Consider the following 19805-nt stretch of genomic DNA (forward strand, 5'->3'; position numbering starts at 1 on the left):
CAACAAATTTTGTCTGGTATTATTTCCCCCATCTTACATATGAAAAAAGTGATGCACAGATAAATTAAGTAACTTTTCCAAGATCACACAGTTTGTAAGTGGTGGAGCCAGGCTTTGAACCCAAGTAACCTGGCTCCACAGCCATACTCTTTTTTTTTTTTTTTTTTTTTGAGACGGAGTCTCGCTGTGTCGCCCAGGCTGGAGTGCAGTGGCCGGATCTCAGCTCACTGCAAGCTCTGCCTCCCGGGTTTTTACGCCATTCTCCCGCCTCAGCCTCCCGAGTAGCCGGGACTACAGGCGCCTGCCACCTCGCCCGGCTAGTTTTTTGTATTTTTTAGTAGAGACGGGGTTTCATCGTGTTAGCCAGGATGGTCTCGAACTCCTGACCTCGTGATCCGCCCGTCTCGGCCTCCCAAAGTGCTGGGATTACAGGCTTGAGCCACCGCGCCCGGCCACACAGCCATACTCTTAACCATGTGCTGAACTTGCACTGCCCTTCATTTGATGAATGAATGAATCAATGTAAGAATGAATGAGCAGAGGCACTGAAGATGTTTTTGTTGAATGAACAATTAACCAATTATTAACTAACCCACCTTTTGTCTCTACCCTGTATAATCTATAGGATTATCAGAACAGTCCTTCTCAAACTTTCCTTGAGGTCAACTAGAGAATCTCTCTAAGTAATTCCCTATCTATCAGTATAGAATTCCTGTCAGTAACATTAAAAAGTTTGGTTTAATTCTCAGTGAACTACTCTTAGTGAACTAAGAACTATGAGTGAACTAAGTTTTCTCAGAACACCAAGCACTAGGCAAGGGTTTTCCCTGTCCTCTTCACTGCTGTGCATGTACAGCAGTGTCAGTGCACAGTCAATGTACAACAGTGGAATGAATGCCCAAAAGATAAAATGCAAACTCCTTCAATGGCTCTGGCCAGATTAAACTGCTTTCAGTTCACCTCGTTCACCACACTCCATTCCCCATCCTGCCCCAATTCCTACTTACTGTTCAGATCTCTGCAAACACTTTCCTCCAAGAAGTCTGACCATCAAAAAGGCCCCACAATATGAGTTCACAAGGCAACCCATGTTTCCCCCACTCAATGACTTCAAAGTACCTAAAGTCACTAGTAAACAATCAAGATGTTTGTCAAATTAATGAATAAATGAATGAGTTCCTTTTTAACATGATTTGATAGATTTAAACCCTTGTGATCCTATCCTCTTCCAGAAACGACTTTAAGAACCACTTGTATTATTACTGGCTCATGGGGAAGCTCCATCTCATTCAGGACTTGAGCCTCATAAATATTTTTCTTTTCTCACAGGCCCCTTCAGTGTAGCACAGAAGGAACGCAGGTTCTAGAGGTTTCCTGACCTAGACTCAAACTTTGGCTCCTCTCAAATTAATTGTGCAAGCTTTTTTTATTATTATTATTTTTAGAGACAGGGTCTCACTCTGTCACCCAGGCTAGAGTGAAACCTGGATGCAATCAGAGTGGTGCAATTATAGCTCACTGCAGCCTCAAACTCCTGGGCTCAAAAGATCCTCCCACTTCAGCCTCCTGAGTAGCTGAGACCACACACCCTGATTTTTTTTATTTTTATTTTTAGTAGAGACAAGGTCTCGCTATGTTGCCCAGGCTGGTCTCGAACTCCCGGGCTCAAGTGATTCTCCCATGTCAGTCTCCCAAGTGCTGAGATTACAGCATAAGCCACTATTCCTGGCCCCTATCTTTTAATTTTTAAAAAATCTGCCTCCTTAAAGTCTAGAGTGAAAATCTAATATCTCTGGCTATAATGTTCTTCTCCCAGGATCCCAAAACAACCCATTTGCAAACCACCTCCCTTTTCCTGGTCAGAATTGAATCCACTCTACTGGTGCTTGCAGTCACATCAATTTCTTTCACTCTCTGGGAGACACACAGCAAGGCGAGTCAGGAATGGGACAAACGCTCTGCTTTCAGAAAAGGAGGGCTGTTAGGGAGATGTCAACAGTTGAAGGGCTCCATCATTATTACTATCTGGGCTTTGGTTACACAGGTCTTACTTCTGCTTCGGGACTACAGTGAACCTCTCTCTTCTTCCTTCTCTATACCCTGAGGGTCTCTGCCCCCCAAAGCACAAATGTCTTCTGATGCTTTAGTCTCCTTAAACAGGGTGATGATTTGGGGTGAGTGAATTCCATCCCAATGTCCCAATGTCTTGGGGAAGTAAATTTCCCAAAAACAAAGCCACTAATTGGGTCGGCACGAAACTCCAAAGTGCGGCAGGACAGGTCCTTTCATGGGTCATGTTGTGATCTGCGGGGTAGGCATTCACTTCCAGCATTGCTACTGACTGTATGACCTTGAGAAAGTCACTTTTTCTCAGGGAAGTGATGGCCCAGGTCCTTTCCAATTTTGATACTCTATGTGATCATACAAAATGCAAGAACAAGCTGGGAGAAGTGGCTCATGCCCGTAATCCCAACACTTTGGGAGGCTGAGGTGGGAGGATCACTTGAGACCAGAAGTTCAAGACCAATCTAGGCAACATAGAAATCCTGTCTCACGGGCGGATCACGAGGTCAGGAGATCAAGACCATCCTAGCTAACCCGGTGAAACCCCGTCTCTACTAAAAAAAAACAAAAAAACAAAAAAAACTAGCCGGGCGAGGTGGCGGGCGCCTGTAGTCCCAGCTACTCAGGAGGCTGAGGCAGGAGAATGGCGTAAACCCGGGAGGCAGAGCTTGCAGTGAGCCGCGATCTGGCCACTGCACTCCAGCCTGGGCGACAGAGCAAGACTCCGTCTCAAAAAAAAAAAAGAAATCCTGTCTCAACAGAAAAAGGAAAAAAAAAAAAAAGCAAGAATAGTCCCTCAAGTTTCATTTTATAAAAACAGATGCAAAATAAAGCAGATATGAAAACACCAAAACAAGAAATCTGCCTTAATTTCCCCAGGATCTTCCAAGTCCCTAAACCTTCTATTAGTGCTGCTCCGAAGGCAGCAATATGACTTGATCAGATTATCCCACATCTCCTCCTTCCTTGGAAGGTAGAGATAGAAATAAAAATGCATAGAAAAGCAGATGAGGCCCAGACAAATTTATTATGCCTACATGCCCATGAGATGTCCCAGGCTGGTGACGTCTCATGGGCATTCAAGGAATCCATTAAGAATGAATTCTGAGGCTGGACATGGCAACTCACACCTGTAATCCCGGCCCTTTGGGAGGCTGAGGCAGGCGGAACACATGAGAGGTCAGGAGTTTGAGACCAGCCTGGCCAACATGGTGAAACCCTGTCTCTACTAAAAATACAAAAAATTAGCCAGGCATGGTGACACACGCCTGTAATCCCAGCTACTCAGGAGGCTGAGCCACGAGAATCCCTTGAACCTGGGAGATGGAGGTTGCAGTGAGCCGAGATGGCACCACTGTACTCCAGTCTAGGTGACAGAGCGAAACTGTCTAAAAAAAAAAAAAAAAAAAAAAAAAAACCACGAATTCTGAGGCTGGACACAGTGGCTTATGCCTATAATCCTAATACTTTGGTAGGCCAAGGCAGGAGGTTCCTTTGAGACCAGCCTGGGCAACATACTGAGACTCCATCTCTACAAAAAAATTTAAAAATTAGCCACATACAGTGGTGCATGCCTGTAGTCCCAGCTACTCAGGGTGGGAGCTGAGGTTGAAGGATCATTTCAGCCCACTGCACTCCAGCCTAGGCAACAGGGAGAGACCCTGTCTCAAAAACAAACAAAAACAATGAACTCCACAATTTTACTGTTCCTTTCTGTTCTCCCAAGACCCAATATTTCTCTGAGTAGCACTGAGGCTATGAGCACAGGGTATGGAGTGAGACTGCTTGCTTCAAATTCCACCTCTATCATGTACTAGCTGGCTGACATCAGTGAGTGTTAGAGATTACATTACTTGCCAGCTCAGCGTTCTCCTGTCTATAGGCAGTAGCCAGTCTTTGGAAGGTGTTTATCCCTCCTCAATTCCTACAAATATCATGAGGCAGCCTCTCCTTCTCTCCCAGTTCCCATCCTGCCAACACTATTTAAAGAAAAATACCCAAGGAATATAGCAGTTACCTTGGTATTGTCACATTACTCTTTCCTGAGCAGGAAAGAAAAGGTCCCAAAACATCCCTTGCTCCATGTGGCCCTCAGATCCCACCCTATCCCCATCCCTGACAGTTCTCCCTCCCTTACGAGGAAGGCTAAACCCAGTATGAATAATCATTTGTAAAGTATTCTGTAGTTTTCAGGGTACTTTTGCACACATGATTTTGTTTAGTTCTTGGTAAGCAGTATTTGATTATCAATTCTGTGAGCCAAGGCTACTCCCCCACCTCCATTTTACAAATAAACAAACTAAATCTTAGGTCCACAAATTGTCTGTGCTCACACAGCTAAAAAGAAAGTCACACCAAGACACTGTTTTCTCTACTACTTCACATTATGATGTCCAAGTTCACATCCTGAGAACATGAGGAGCCTGAACCTTACGGCTAGTTACAAGCCACTAAAAGGAACACAGACCTCCTCATTTTTCTACCCACTGGCCCAGGCAGGGCTATCCAGGCTGAAGGACCACAGACATGATACAGATGCAAAGCACCAGGCAACAGGAGGAGTGAGGACAGCACCAAGAGGGGACCAAAGGCCCACGAGGGTATAGAGTATCTGCCAGAGCATACTAGGTCATGACAAAGACCAAAGGCATTCCAGACCACCAAGGAAGTTCAAAGGAGCTCCCCCAGAAACAGCCCAAGTCCCCAGATAAACTGACCCTTCCTCACCCAGCACACCCCTTGGCCCTTTCTCACTCATGCTTCCAGTGGAGAAGGAAATGGACAAGCAGCCAGGCCTGAGAGCTTGATCAGATTCAGCTATACACACTTAGCAGGAAGCTCAAAGCCATGGAAATCAAACCTCAGGCTCTCCCAAAGGCCAAAGGAGAGGTAGCCACAGCCCGGGTCTAGGGCTCCAGCACAGAGCCACCATCTCTTCAGACGCTGGTTGCCAAGCAGAGGTATAAAATGTGCCTCGACTTAATTTTTCTGTGGACACAACCTCAAGATGGGACCGCCAGACTCTGGAGGAGCTGGGATTCCAAAGGCTCACTGCCTCTCTGCTCTGGGATCGGCAGCTGGAGTTGGGGAGAGGGAAGTATTTTGGGGTCGGCGTTGCCACCCGCTGGGCCATTTCTCTTCCTAATATCTTCCCAAGGCCTAATGTAGCAACAGAGTAAGTTTTCATTCAGCACTGATTCAGGATTGGAATTTAGTGCAAATTGCTTACATCTGCCTGGCCATATCCCAAATAGGTAGTTTAGAGCACGGAGGAGGGGCAGCATTGGCCCACTTCTCGGAGCCCGGGTAGCTGCCTGCTAAAGAATCTGGTGCCATGCTGGGACCAGCCAGCCCAGGGTACAAAACTCTCCAACAGAGTTGAGAAAAAACAGCCCAAGAGGGCTGCCAGAGACAATACAGCGATTCCATCCCACGCATGATTGGAAGGACTGGGGCAGGGAAGCTACGAAGACCCCAGAAGCGGGTGGAGATGAAGAGAAAGCAGGCCTGAAGGAGCAAGAGCAATGGCAGATCTCTCTCTCTCACACACACACACACACACCCTCTTCAACATCAGCCAACTAGGGTGTGTGCACTAACCTCATACATTTGGTAACCTCTTCCCACAACCCAGGAGCCTGCCAAGCCCCTGGGATCCCCACCCTACTCCACCCCACACCAGCTTGGCAGCCTTGCTTGCGCTTCCTGCTGCGATTGCTCCTCCAACATCAAAGTCACCGCTGTCGGGAGCTGAAAATGAGAGACAAGTATAGGCCAGGAGAGCAGCGCCTTCTCCCAGCACCGGCGAACTCAGGCCTGAGGGTCCCTCTCCCTCTTTCAAGCTTTCAGTCTCCTTCTGCTGCAGTATCCTTATAAGGGAGAATCCAATTCTACCCTCCGCCCGGCTACGAAATGTACACATTCCCCAGGCAAATGCCGACTTCTCACCCAGTCCACAGAAGGCACTAACCCCATCACAGGACAGGTTTTGCTTTTTTTCTCATCTTAAATAAACAAACCCCAAAGCCATTGGCTGGTTCAGATCGCCCTGCAGCTGGGAGCCAGGAAGTGTGTTTAGCTAGAAGGGGGTGGGGACGCGGGTGCCTGGAGCCCCAGAGGCCCTGAAGCTGCTGGAGTGGAGTGGGGTGGGGTGGGGTGAGGGGCAACCTGCTCTGCGCGGCGGGCAGGAGCTCAGGCTCCCACGGCGTACGCCGCTCAGCCCGCCGCCAGGAACCCTCGGCTGCTTCCATTGTTGCACCTCCGCTGTTGCCATGTTGGAGGGAGAGCCCCCTGACCTCGGCTGCCTCCGCTCTGGGGGCACTTTGCAGACCCCGGAGCCGATGCTACGCGCAGGGTGCGTGTCCTACCTGCGCTAGCTGCTGGCTCTGCTGCAACACCCGACGTGTCTTGTGCCCGGCGACGTGGGATGCTCGCTCCGCGCCTCACGGGCTCGCTCTGCGGCTCCAGGCGCCTCTTGCACCAGCGCGAGAGGAGCTGGCCGGCCGCACGCCGCCTGCTCCCGGGCCGCTGCCCTCTCCAGGCTCCGCACAGACCCTAGGCTCGAAGGGGCAGAGGGAGAGGTAGCAAAGAGCGCAAGGACCAGCTTGGGGGGGTGGGGAGGGGTGCTCTCCACCGAGAGCGTGCGCGAGCTCGCAGAGTCAGGCCACCCCGGGTGAGACAATAGCGGGAGCAGCGGGCGAGAGAGGGGAAGCCATCTCCCGGACACGGCGCACTGCACGGCGACGCGAGGCTCGGCCAGACCCTGCCTGGACAGGCAGCCACCCGGCCGCCGGCTCCAGCCGCAGCGCCGAATCCGCCGCGAGCCGGAGGGCGGGGCGGCTGCTGGAACCCGGGCCGTCCTTCGCCTCTCCCCTCCCCTTCCCCCTCCTCTTCTCTTCTCCTCTCCTCTCCTCCTCTCCCCTCCGACTCCCTCCCCATTTGCCATTGCGTGGGGGAAGAGAAACGCGCTGGCGTCAAGTTGTGCTCTGCAACCCAAGAGCCAGGATTTCCACTCCCCACTTGGGTGAGGGTTTTTGCGGATGGTCGTTACTTTCCCCTGCTGGAACCTTGGCTTTGGGTCAGAGGAAAGCGCAATCATTCTGCTAGAAATGACGATGCTGAGGTCCAGTTATCCGCTTCAGGAATTTCTACCATAATTACGGTAGCGATGTTCGGGGGATCCCCTACCTTGAGGGTTAGGTGGGGGTAGAGAGAGGCTGTCTCCGGGCTTTACACGCTCAGTGTCATTCGTCTTTCTGTCTCCTTCCTTCCTCCCTTTCTGGAAGGGGAGTCTCGTTTGTTTTTGTATTCGCCCAGGTGGATCTTCCGAGCTGCGATCCAGAAAATAGCAGTCAGCCTAAGTGGGGAGGGAAGATAGAAGATCCTTCAATCCAACTAGGGTAGTGGGGGAAAAAAAAAAAACCTTTCATACAATATGTTATATTTAAATTTTCTACTCTAAATACCTTTCTTCCAGCAGTGGTCTCTGGAAGAATTTTCCTAAAGGCTCCACCCAAAAGAAACCATGAGTTGGCCAGATCCTCCTTTGCATTTCGTTTGCATAGTACCAACGATCACTGATCTCAAAGTATATTTTCCTAAAAACGTGAATCGTGTTTTCCTCCACTGCCCTCATTTCTTCTTTCTTTCTCGACAGACTATGAAGATTAACACCTGATTCTCAGCCTCTCAAGTAAAACCATGATTAAATAAATTTGTTATACTTTTCTCTTGTTAACTTGTCTTTTGTTACAGAAGTGTTGGCTATGACTCTTATGATGGGGAGGAAAGGGATCACCCCCCTTTCTGCTCCTACAGTGCCTTCTGTACCCAATGCTTGTGACTGGGTAGTCCACTTCACCCTCTGAATATCAAGAGTAGCGTCCTCACCTATCACGCAGGGCTGTCGTAATGATCAAAGGAGAGAATCTAGGTGAAACATCTTGATAATTAACTGAAGGCAGCTTGGTCTACACATATGTCATAATGTATATGATGCTACTCCTCATCTCAGGAGCCACAGGGGTTAAAAAATGTGTCCATGCACGTATTCACCACTTGTTCACCATACAAATATTTATGACAGCTTACTCTGTGTCTATCATCAGGTCAAGCTCAGGAGCCTGAGAGAACGCAGTGTTACAGGGGTCACTGGTCGTTCTATGCTGCTGGGGTGAAAAGTCTGAAGGAAAGAACTAACAGGAAGTAGGCCTGGGTAGCTGAGTGGATGATCAGATCACAGGCTTTATCATGCATTTTGGTAAGGAAAAAATTGAGTAAAGAGAAACCAGGGCATGCCAAAAAGTTTAGCTGCTGTAGGTGACAGAGAACCTGCTATGCACAAATGGAGCTGGCAAGTAGCGTGACCAGAAAAAACTTCCTGGCATATTATAGAGAAGGATTTGGAGGATGCACTGCATGTCTCCCCTGTGCCCCTCCAGATCTTCCTGGCCCTCTGGCTTCCTAGACGGGGTTGGCCAATGGGAGCCATGGCTGAAGACTGAATAAGGAGGGAGGTCAGGGGAAACCGGATATTTATTCTTCAGGATTCCTCTCTTTGGGGTCACAGTGCACTGGCTGCCACCCTCAACCAAAGATCACAGCTTCTACAGGTGGTTCTCCCCTCCCTCTCTCTTTTTTTTTTTTTTTTCTTGAGAGGGAGTCTCTGTCACCCAGGCTGGAGTGCAGTGGCTCACTGCAACCTCTGCCTCCTGAGTTCAAGCGATTCTCCTGCCTCAGCCTCCTGAGTAGCTGGGACTACAGGCGCATGCCACCACACTCAGCTAAATTTTTTATTTTTTAGTAGAGACAGCGTTTCACTGTGTTAGCCAGGATGGTCTCAATCTCCTGACCTGGTGATCCACCCTCCTCAGCCTCTCAAAGTGCTGGGATTACAGGCGTGAGTCACTGTGCCACTCTCTTGATTCAGGAAATCACTCCCCTCCTTTGATTTTTCGGGCCTGGGGGTGGAAACATGGATTTGCTACTGGCCCTAGTAGATTGTACATTATTTCTTGTGGTTTTTAAAATTGTCTCCTTATTTTTTAACTTCTCCTGAAATTACCCCTCAAGTGCAGTGTGCCATTTGCTTTCTGCCAGGACCTAATAACACAGCTTAGGAGTGCGGCCTGGGAGCTCAACGGAGAAACCATGGCTAACTTCCAGGTGGGAAATCAGGGAATCTCAAAACAGTGCCAGAGTTGTGGCAGTGGGGATGAAAAAACCAGGCGGATACAAGAGATACTTATTAAGAGAAATCAATAAAATTTGATAAATATGTAAAATGTAGGAAATTAGGGAAGAGGAGGACTCTGGAATTATTCCCCATTTGAAGCTTTAGAAATTGTTGGCAGGTGGTACCATTCCCTAAGTTAGGGACAATTAGTAAGACAGGGCCCAGGTGTTGGCAGAGGGATCTTGCACTTAATTTTGAACATGTTGGGTTTGAGGTATCTGTGGAATGTCTAGATGGGGATGTCTAGTAGACGGCAAACTGATGAAACTAAACTCAAATTGGGGTGTGGATAAGTGATAGCAGCTTTGGATTCTGTAGGTTATAGGTGGTCAGTGAAGTTATAAGCCTGTACGAGGTCGTCCAGATGGGCATAAGGAGGAAAGAAGAAACAATCAGAGAGGTAAGAGAAAAACTGGAGGCCACAGAGTGTCAGAAACTAAGGTGGGAGAATCTCAGAAGAGAATGACTGGATAACAAGTGCAGCAGGAACCTCCAGGAGGGTAGGGCTGGAAAATGCCCTTTGGATGGACAAGAAAGTCACTGGTGCTCATGGAGTAAGAGTGGTCATAGTTAAACCAGCCTCCAGTGGGTTCTAGGCCTAATTCATTCCCTGATTCAAAGCTGGTACTCAATAAATTCTTGGTCAGTAAGTGAATGAATGAACCTGGATCTAGAATAAAAGAGACATGCTTTTTCTAGAAGCTTGGCAACTTAAGACAAGGAGAAATATAAGGCAGTGGGTACAAGGGAATGCAGGATCAAAGGGGAGATTTTTGTTTTTTCTTTTTAGGATAAGAAAGGCTTAAGCGTGTTCATATGCTGAAGAGTAAGACCAAGGAGAGCGAGATCATGAATAGGAGGGACTTGGGACCCAGGCATATGAGGTGGAGCTGCCTCTGATATCTTTGAGAGGAAGGCTGTACAAAAGCAGAGGCATTTGTAGACTGGTAAAGAGACTAGAACTTGAGACTAGATGTTGAGAGGACTGGTTGCTGTCTGGTAGTCTCTAAGCAATCTCCTGAGAGAAAGGGGCTCAAGATGAGGTTAAAGGCTTAAAGAAAGTGGTTAAGGTTGCCACGCACGGTGGCTCACGCCTATAATCCCAGCACTTTGGGAGGCCAAGGTGGGCGGATCACCTAAGGTTGGGAGTTCCAGACCAGCCTGACCAACATGGAGAAACCCAGTCTCTACTAAAAATACTAAAAGTAGCTGGGTGTGGTGGCACATGCCCGTAATACCACCTACTCGGGAGGCTAAGGCAGGAGAATCACTTGAACCTGGGAGGCAGAGGTTGCAGTGAGCTGAGATTGTGCCATTGCACTCCAGGCTGGGCAACAAGAGTAAAACTCCATTTCAAAAAAAAAAAGTGGTTAAGGTTAAAATAGAAAGGAATAAGGAATGAGAGTGGTAGTTTCAGAGAGATGAGAGAGAGAATTGTCAGCAGAGTTGAAGATACAGCTGGCATTGGATACTCTAATATGTTGTGGCTATGAATAAAAATATCCGAATGTTTTCATCATTTTCTTCTGCAGCACTTGGAAGCCCAGGTGTAGAACATGAGGCCAGGTTTCCAAGATAGGTACAGTGGAGGCATAAAGGGAAAAGAGGGCACCTGACAAAAGACGAAGTCCTCAAGAAGGGAAGTGAAGCTCAGCAAAGGCTGTGAATCTTGAAGAAGGGGGAGGAAAGGGACTGGGCTACCTCTAGTCTTATTTCCCTTCCAATCTTTTCTCAAGCAACCCAGCCAGGGTGATGTTTCCAAAGCAAACATCTGCTTCTCCTGCTTAAAATCAACTAACATGTAGGACATGGGATTTTTTGACTTTGGTTTTTAAACATCTGTATTCTCAGAGCCTAGAACAATGCCTGGCACTTGTGCTCATAAAATTTTGGGCAGATGAATTAATGGATGATTTTCTCTAACTCTTAAAGTCCAATCTACTAAGGAAACTCCGAATTCTCTCACAGTCAGACCTTGCTTTTCACTCTAGCCTCAGAGAACAAGGACTTTGTCTTGTGCATCCCTGCATCTCCCAAACTGCAGCTACCACACAGTATTCAATAAATATGTATTGGATGGCCTCCCACATTCCAATGTAAACTTCATACTTGGGCCTTACAAAACTCCCTACAGTTCCTAGAAAACACAATATTCTCACCTAAAGGCCCTTCCACACGGTTTCCTGGAAAGAGCCTCCTACCTCCAATCCACCTCTACCCGCTTCCCTTTATGCGGCTGTCTCTCTACATGGTAGGCAGAAAAATGGTCTCCCAAAGGAGGAAATGTCTACTTCCTAATCCCTGGAACCTATGGCTGCATTATTTTACGTGGCAAAAGGATTTTATGGATGTGATTAAGTTAAGGCCCTTGGTAGTGGAAGATTAGCCTGGATTACCCAGGTGGGCCCAATCTAATCACGTCAGTCCTTAAAAGCTGGGAACCTTTCCTAGCTGAAGTCAGAGAGAGACGTGATGATGCAAGAATGGTCAGAAAAATGCAACACTGCTGGCTTGAAAGTTGAAGCATGGAGGTCCTGAGCCAGAGGGTGTGAATGGCCTCTAGAAACTGGAAAGGTCAAAAACAGATTCTGCCCTAGAGCCTCCAGGAAGGAACATGACCCTTCAGATACCTTGATTTTAGCCCAGTGAACCCCATGTTGGGCTTTTGATCTACAGAACTGTAGGATAATAAATTTATGTTCCTTTAATCCACTAAATTTGTGGTCATTTGTTACAGCAGCAGTAACAAACTAATACATCCTACAACAAATTCTCTGCAAAACTTCCCTAGAGTGCCTCCTAAGAGTGTCTAGACATACCCAATAGCTACTTGGATTGTAACACTGATCATGGGTGTTATAATTGCTTGTCCACTTTTTTTCTGAATTGTGGAGGGGACAGAAGAGGAGTACAACAGACTGTAAGCTCCTTAAAGACAAGGAATCTCCATTATTTTCACCTTTGAATTTCTAGGCCTAATTCATTGCATGATTCAAAGCTGGTGCTCAATAAATTCTTGGTCAATAAATGAATGGATGAAAACCTGGATCTAGTTTATGGGAAGACAGAGTGACTGAGCCAGAAAATGAAAAGCTTGAGAGTCTAAGATTTCAGTGGTGACTGGGTGTGATGGCTCATGCCTGTAATCCTGGCGCTAGGGGAGGCCTAAGCTGGTGGATTGCTTGAGCTCAGTGGTTTGAGACCAGCCTGGGCAATATGGCAAAACCTCATCTCTACAAAAAACACAAAAAATTAGCTGGGCATGGTGGTGTGTACCTCTAGTCCCAGCTACCCTGGAGGCTGAGGTGGGAGGATCACCTGAGTCCAGGAGGTTGAGGCTGCAGTGAGCCATGATGGTGCAACTGCATGCCAGCCTGGGCAACAGAGTGAGGTCCTATCTTAAAAAAAAAAAGAAAGGCCGGGTGCGGTGGCTCAAGCCTGTAATCCCAGCACTTTGGGAGGCCGAGATGGGCAGATCATGAGGTCAGGAGATCGAGACCATCCTGGCTAACATGTTGAAACCCCGTCTCTACTTAAAAAAATATATATACAAAAACTAGCCGGGCAATGTGGCGGGTGCCTGTAGTCCCAGCTACTCGGGAGGCTGAGGCAGGAGAATGGCGTAAGCCCGGGAGGCGGAGCTTGCAGTGAGCTGAGATCCGGCCACTGCACTCCAGCCTGGGCGACAGAGCCAGACTCCGTCTCAAAAAAAAAAAAAAGATTTCAGTGGTAATAAGTAAATTACTGGTCAGGGAGCAAATGGCTGAAATCAATGGAAGGAGATGATGATAGAATCTGTTTATCTGTGCTATATTCTCTCATAGCTCTGCTCTAGGCTAGGACTAATCTGTAATACAACTCCAAGCTAATAGTTTGAAAGGCAGTATTTAAAACAATTTTATTTGAAAATCCTTCAGTAGGCTTTCTTCAAAAATATTCAAATATCTTTGAAGATGTTAGAGATGGGGTTGGGGTGCTCTGTAAGTATTTTATGGATAGATTGACTTCTTCAATCCTTTGACTCTTACTGGCTTTGAAATCAGTCCTACTTCTTTCCTATACCTTTTCAATGATCCATGACATTTGAGGGCTGCGTTGTTCAGGGAGTATTTGTTCCAGTATATGAACTCTTGATGTGGTGTGAGATTCTTGGGCTCAGCCAGGCATGGTGGTTCATGCCTATAATTCCAACACTTTGTGAGGCTGAGGCAGGAGGATCCCTTGAGTTAAGGGAGTTCAAAGGTAGCCTGGGCAATATACCAAGACCCCATCTCTACGAAAACATTTTTTTAAAAGAATTCACCAGGCATGGTGGTGCACGCCTATAGTCCCAGCTACTCTGGAGGCAGAGGTGAGAGAATCACTTTAGCCAGGAGATTGAGGCCACAGTAAGCTATGATTGCAACACTGTCTCAAAACAAAAAAACAAAAACAACCTGTACTATGCATCTTCTTAGTACCTTGTGATGGTCTCAGCTCCAAAGACTCTATGCGCTATACTGTGATGATAGAAGACTGGGCCCCAGAGTGGGTAGCTACGACTTGGTGTTGGTTTGGGGAAGTCTGGGAAGGAAGGGTCCACAACTTTCCCCTCTGTGCCTAGCTCACTGCTGTGGAAGCAGTGGGTAATCAGATTGATGGTGACATTTTTTAAACGCAGTGAGTCTGATGAGGAGGGTAAAAAACATCCCTTTAAAAATTATTATAGTAGGGATCAATGAAATGAAAAGGCAACATACAGAATGGGAGAAAATATTTGCAAACCATGTATCTGACCAGGGGTTAATACATAAAATATATAAGGAACTCATACAACTCAATAGCAAAACAAAACAAAAACAAATAACCAGAATTTTTTTTAATGCACAAAGGACCTGAATCAACATTTTCCCAAAGAAGACATACAAATGACCCACAGGTATATGAAAAGGTGCTCGACATCATTAATCATCACGGAAGTGTAAGTCAAAACCTCAATAATGAATATCACTTCACACCTGTAGTGTGGTTATTCTCAAAAAGTCAAAAGATTACAAGTGATGTCGAGGGTGTGGAGAAAAGGGATCCTTGTACACTGTTGGTGGGAATGTAAACTGGTACAGCCATATGGAAAACAGTATGGAGATTCCTTTAAAATATTAAAAATAGAACTACTGTACAAACCAGCAATCCCACTTCTGGGAATATATCCAAAGGAAATGAAATCAGTATGTTAAAGAGAGGCCTGCACCTCCATGTTCATTGCAGCATTATTCACAATAGACAAGATGTGGAATCAGCAGAAGTATCTGTCAACAGGTGACTGGATAAAGAAAATGGGGGCCGGGTGCCGTGGCTCATGCCTGTAATCCCAGCACTTTGGGAGGCCGAGGTGAGCAGATCACCTGAGGTCAGGAGTTCAGACCAGCCTGGCCAAAATGATGAAACCCTGTCTCCATTAAAAATACAAAAATTGGCTGGGTGTGGTGGCAGGTGCCTGCAGTCCCAGCTGCTTGGACGGATGAGGCAGGAAAATCACTTGAAACCAGGAGGTGGAGGTTGAGGTTGCAGTGAAGTGAGACCATGCCACTGCATTCCAGCCTGGGCAACAAGAGTGAAAACTCCGTCTAAAAAAAAAAAAAAGAAGAAGAAGAAATAAAGAAAATGTGATACATAAGGAAATCCTGCCATTTGCGACGACGTGGACAAATCTGGAGGACTTTATGCTAAGTGAAACAAGCTAGAAACAGAAGACAAATACTATATTATTTCACTTATATGTGGAATCCAAAAAAGTTAAACTCATAGAAACAGCAGAATGGTTACCAGGGGCTGGGAGGTGAGGGAAACAAATAGATCTTGATCAAAGAGCACAAACTTTCAGTTGTAAGATGAATAAATTTTGGGGATCTAACATACAGTACAGTGACTATAGTTATTAATGATGTATGGTGTACTTGAAATTTGCTAAGAGTGTAATCTCAAGTGTTCTCAGCACATACACACACGCACACGCTTTAAAAATAGTGGGAGAAATTTAATTTAAGAACTAGGAGAATCACCAAATATATAGAATCTGTGAGTTTAGCCTGCCCTCTAGTGGGAAAATGAAGTTCAACAGTCTGCATAAAGAAGCTTCAAGAAGCACTCAAGGAAGATTTTATGCTAAAGGACAAGATGGCACTTGTGTTTCTGATGCAACATAAATGAAGCAAACAGATTCATTTTATGCTATCTCAGATGGACTTTGCAATGTTAACAAGCCAATCTTTCAATAGCTCGCCATTGCCTGTAGGATAAAATCGTTTGCCTTAGCCTAACGGAAGTGTAGTCTCCAATGTGACCTCACCCCTCTCTATCTCCCTCTGCTCCAACCAGACTAAATTATTCCCCATTCTCTAAATACATCTTGTGGTCCCCACATGCCTTCCAGATTTCCTGTTTTCCTCCCTACTGTGCCTAGCTCACTGCTGTGGAAGCAGTGGGTAATCAGTAAGCAAATTTTTGATTGATTAATCCCATTCAGTTTATTTAATTTTAAAACAGCAGGTTTTGTTATCCCGGAGGAAAGGGAATGTGATGTAACAAAGCCTTGGGGAGGAAAAAACTTGAAGACCCCTTTATCTGTTCTTGCCCTTTGAAGGAGGCCTGGATAGACACCATTTCCTTTCCTTTAAAATTTAAGTGGTATAATTTATTTCCACATTGCATTCATAGAAACAGTGCTGGCAGTTTTTCCTTATCTAACACAGTGGGTGCTGAAAAAAAAAGTCTAAATAAATAAATGTCTGTGTTTTGCTCATTATAATTTCTTTTTTTTTTTTTTTTTTTTTTTTTGAGACGGAGTCTCGCTCTGTCACCCAGGCTGGAGTGCAGTGGCCAGATCTCAGCTCACTGCAAGCTCTGCCTCCCGGGTTCACGCCATTCTCCTGCCTCAGCCTCCCGAGTAGCTGGGACTACAGGCGCCTGCCACCTCGCCCGGCTAAGTTTTTGTATTTTTAGTAGAGACGGGGTTTCACTGTGTTACCCAGGATGGTCTCGATCTCCTGACCTCGTGATCCGCCCGTCTCGGCCTCCCAAAGTGCTGGGATTACAGGCTTGAGCCACCGCGCCCGGCCTTATAATTTCTTTATTACACCACTGACAGCTACTTGTTTAGACTTAATTATGATCATGCAGTTTCCCTGCTGAAAACTCAAGGGCCCAGGCACCCTCATTTTATAAACCCTGCTTTCCTGTCCATCTTCATCTGCCGCCACTCCACTTTATGTTGAAATTGTTTGTTTGTGTGTCTTCTTTCCTAGACTGTTAGCAGGACCCATGTCCTACTCATCTCAGACTCTAGGGCTAGCGCAGAGCCTAACCTGTAATAGACGATCAGTAAATGTTTGTTGAATTAAATCACTCCATTCTGGCACATTTTGAGTCTGTTCCTTCTAATCTTATTCACAACGGAAAAAAGTAACAGAATGGTAAAACTTTAGATTTACAGGTTATCTCAGAGGCCATCTAATCAATTTCCCTTATTTTATAAATGTGGAAACCCAGGCCCGCTCAGGATCACACAGTTTGTTGGTCTTTGTTCTATAAGAATCAGACAATAGTAGGAAAGAAAAATTCCTCCAACTGAGACTGAGCTATTTTGTTGTTCATTGTGTTCAGAAGCCACTAGTACCCAGAAACTAAAATAAATTCCCTTATCAGTATTTGAAATTTCATAATCTTGTGTTCCACAACCCATGTGTCAGGGTAGATGAAATTGATTTTAGGTGGCTGGGTGCGGTGGCTCATGCCTGTAATCTCAGCACTTTGGGAGGCCAAGGCAGGAAGATCACCTGAGGTAAGGAGTTCGAAACCAGCCTGGCTAACATGGTGAAACCCCGTTTATACTAAAAATACAAAAAATTAGCCAGGTGTGGTGGCTCGTGCCTATAATCCCAGCTACTCTGGAGGCTGAGGCAGGAGAATCGCTGGAACCCAAGAAGTGGAGGTTGCAGTGAGCCAAGGTCGCGCCATTGTATTCCAGCTTGGGCCACAAGAGCGAGACTCCGGCTCAAAGAAAAAAAAAAGAAGAAAGAAATTGATTTTAGGAGAAACTAGGCTGATCTGGAGATTTGTATTCTTAATACTCTATGTTGCTCCCACTGGTGCACACTGCTTTGGGAGGATTCGTCTTGTGAGTCTGTCTTGAAAACAGCAACTTGAGGCGGGTGCGATGGTTCACACCTGTAATCCCAGCACTTTGGTAGGCAGAGGCAGGTGGATCACCTGAGGTCAGGAGTTCGAGACCAGCCTGGCCAATATGGTGAAACCCCCATCTCTACTAAAAAAAATTCAAAAATATTAGCAGGGCGTCGTGGCACGCACCTGTATAATCCCAGCTACTCAGGAGTCTGAGGCAGGAGAACTGCTTGAACTTGGGAGGCAGAGGTTGCAATAAGCTGAGATCCTGCCACTCCACTCCAGCCTGGGCGACAGAGTGAGACTCTGACTCGAAAAAAAAAGAAAAGAAAAGAAAAGAAAACTGCAACTTGCCTGAAACGGGAAGAAAGGCAAAAATTCAATCTAAATTTAAATTAAAGGTCTAAACTCCTTTTCCCACAATCTTAATTCAGACCTTTCCACAATCACGTCTATTTTCTTATAGTATTAGCTCCTCTGTGCATGAATCAAAAGTGTCTTTCCTTCTTTTGTGCTAAGGAATGCTCATCTAACAACTACATCATCTGATGAATGGAAATGTATTTTTCATTAATGGGAGAGATGCTGTAATCTAGTTTGGTAAAATAATTAAAATTAAGAGACCTTATCAGGGAAGTGATAAATAGAAGGCAGAAGTATAATAAAAAGAGGTTGCTCCCTGGCACAGCTGCAAAGATTGAAAGAAAAAAAAAGAAGAAAGAAAGGAAGGACGGAAAGAGGGAAGGAAAGAGAGGTTGTAACCCCATGTCTAAATTTTGAATATTCATCTTGGTTGCCCATTTTTCTGTCATTTACTACCATTAATTTCCTTTTAGAGAGTTTAGTAAATACTGGTAACTTATCAAACATGAAACAGCTTGAAGAACACATGTTTTAAGTGAATGGAACAAAAAGAAAAGGATAGGAAAATATGTTTTGCTTTATCTCGCTAAAACAAAAAACAAAAAAACACCTTTAATTCTAATTAAAACCTAAATTTAGCTGCTTAAAAGGAAGCAGGCCGGCGCGGTGGCTCACTCCTATAATCCCAGCACTTTGGGAGGCCAAGGTGGGCGGATCACGAGGTCAAGAAATCGAGATCATCGTGGTCAACATGATGAAACTCTGTCTTTTCCAAAAATACAAAAATTAGCTGGGCGTGGGCGCGCGCGCCTGTAGTCTCAGCTACTCGGGAGGCTGAGGCAGGAGAATCACTTGAACCCGGGAGGCGGAGGTTGCGGTGAGCCAACATCGCGCTACTGCACTCCAGCCTGGCGACAGAATGACATCATCTCAAATTAAAAGAAAAAAAAATAAACCCTATATGAAGTAAACAGAAAGAACTCGCTGCCGAAGCGCCCGGATAGCTCAGTCGGTAGAGCATCAGACTTTTAATCTGAGGGTCCAGGGTTCAAGTCCCTGTTCGGGCGTTTGTAGTTTTCGTTACTTTGTATCATCTCACCAAGTCCGAAATGCGGACGATGTAAATCCTTACATTTCAAAGCGAATTCAATTCGTTTTTCATCGGTTTCAGAATATGCTGGATAAACATATTTTCAGAGAGGAAAAAAATGACTGAAAAATCGTTTAATTTCTTGGCGAGTATCGAGGTCTGGCACGGTGCTTCCCCAGAAAAATACTTGGTTTTTGATGGCTCGTAATTAAGAAAGGAAGAAAAAAAACTTATAAGCAAGCACCTTGTGCTCTCACCACTAAAGATGATATGTGAGGTAATGCATACCCTCATCAGTTTGATTTACTCATTCAACAATATACACATATTTCAGAAGATGGTGTTGTACCCCAATAATATATACAATTTATGTTTGTCCATTAAGGAAAAGAAAACACCACGCCCGAACAGGGACTTGAACCCTGGACCCTCAGATTAAAAGTCTGATGCTCTACCGACTGAGCTATCCGGGCTCCCGACTCGTACTTTTTGTTCTGCTATTTCTTACATAAGAATGAGGACCCTTGAGCGATTGCATCATCTGCATTTTGTGAGGCTGCTTTTAACGCCAAGAAAGTTCGTGATGCGTGCGTAAAAGGAAAAACAGAAAGCCCAAATTCTGCGCCTTTCACCAGCATCACCAGCTAATTCAGAATTGCGAGATATTTATGCGCCTAGTAAGTACGATTAGGTAGGCTTTTTTGATTTGTAATTAAATACGTTCAGGATTAAAAGAATGGCGAGGTGTCGCTTTTGAAGTGCTGTAATAACCTTAGATCTATTTTACCATTGATAATAGGATGGGCATCAGTGCTAAAACCTATCCAACAATAGAAAAAAATGAATCTGTCTAAGAGACTATGAATATGGTGTTCTGAAGCTATCGGGTTGCAC

The 19805-nt window shown here is 45.7% G+C and overlaps 1 protein-coding gene and 2 non-coding genes across 4 annotated transcripts in view; 1 reads left to right on the forward strand and 2 right to left on the reverse strand.

Moving 5' to 3' along the window:
- LOC105484797 (phosphatidylinositol-4-phosphate 3-kinase catalytic subunit type 2 beta) overlaps window positions 1-6900 on the reverse strand; it is a 71647-nt gene extending 64747 nt beyond the window's left edge. For both annotated transcript variants that reach the window (XM_011746768.3, XM_011746765.3), the window contains exon 1: window positions 6432-6900. The gene's annotated coding sequence lies outside the window, so the exon portion shown is untranslated. The remainder of the gene's footprint in view (window positions 1-6431) is intronic.
- An 11915-nt stretch (window positions 6901-18815) lies between these two features.
- Window positions 18816-18888, forward strand: TRNAK-UUU (transfer RNA lysine (anticodon UUU)). Its single transcript has one exon. It is a non-coding gene; the product is annotated as a tRNA-Lys (tRNA).
- A 423-nt stretch (window positions 18889-19311) lies between these two features.
- Window positions 19312-19384, reverse strand: TRNAK-UUU (transfer RNA lysine (anticodon UUU)). The gene has a single exon. It is a non-coding gene; the product is annotated as a tRNA-Lys (tRNA).
- Between the last annotated feature and the right edge of the window lie 421 nt (window positions 19385-19805).

Source organism: Macaca nemestrina, chromosome 1 (assembly GCF_043159975.1).
Source record: "Macaca nemestrina isolate mMacNem1 chromosome 1, mMacNem.hap1, whole genome shotgun sequence".
Lineage (NCBI taxonomy): Eukaryota > Metazoa > Chordata > Mammalia > Primates > Cercopithecidae > Macaca > Macaca nemestrina.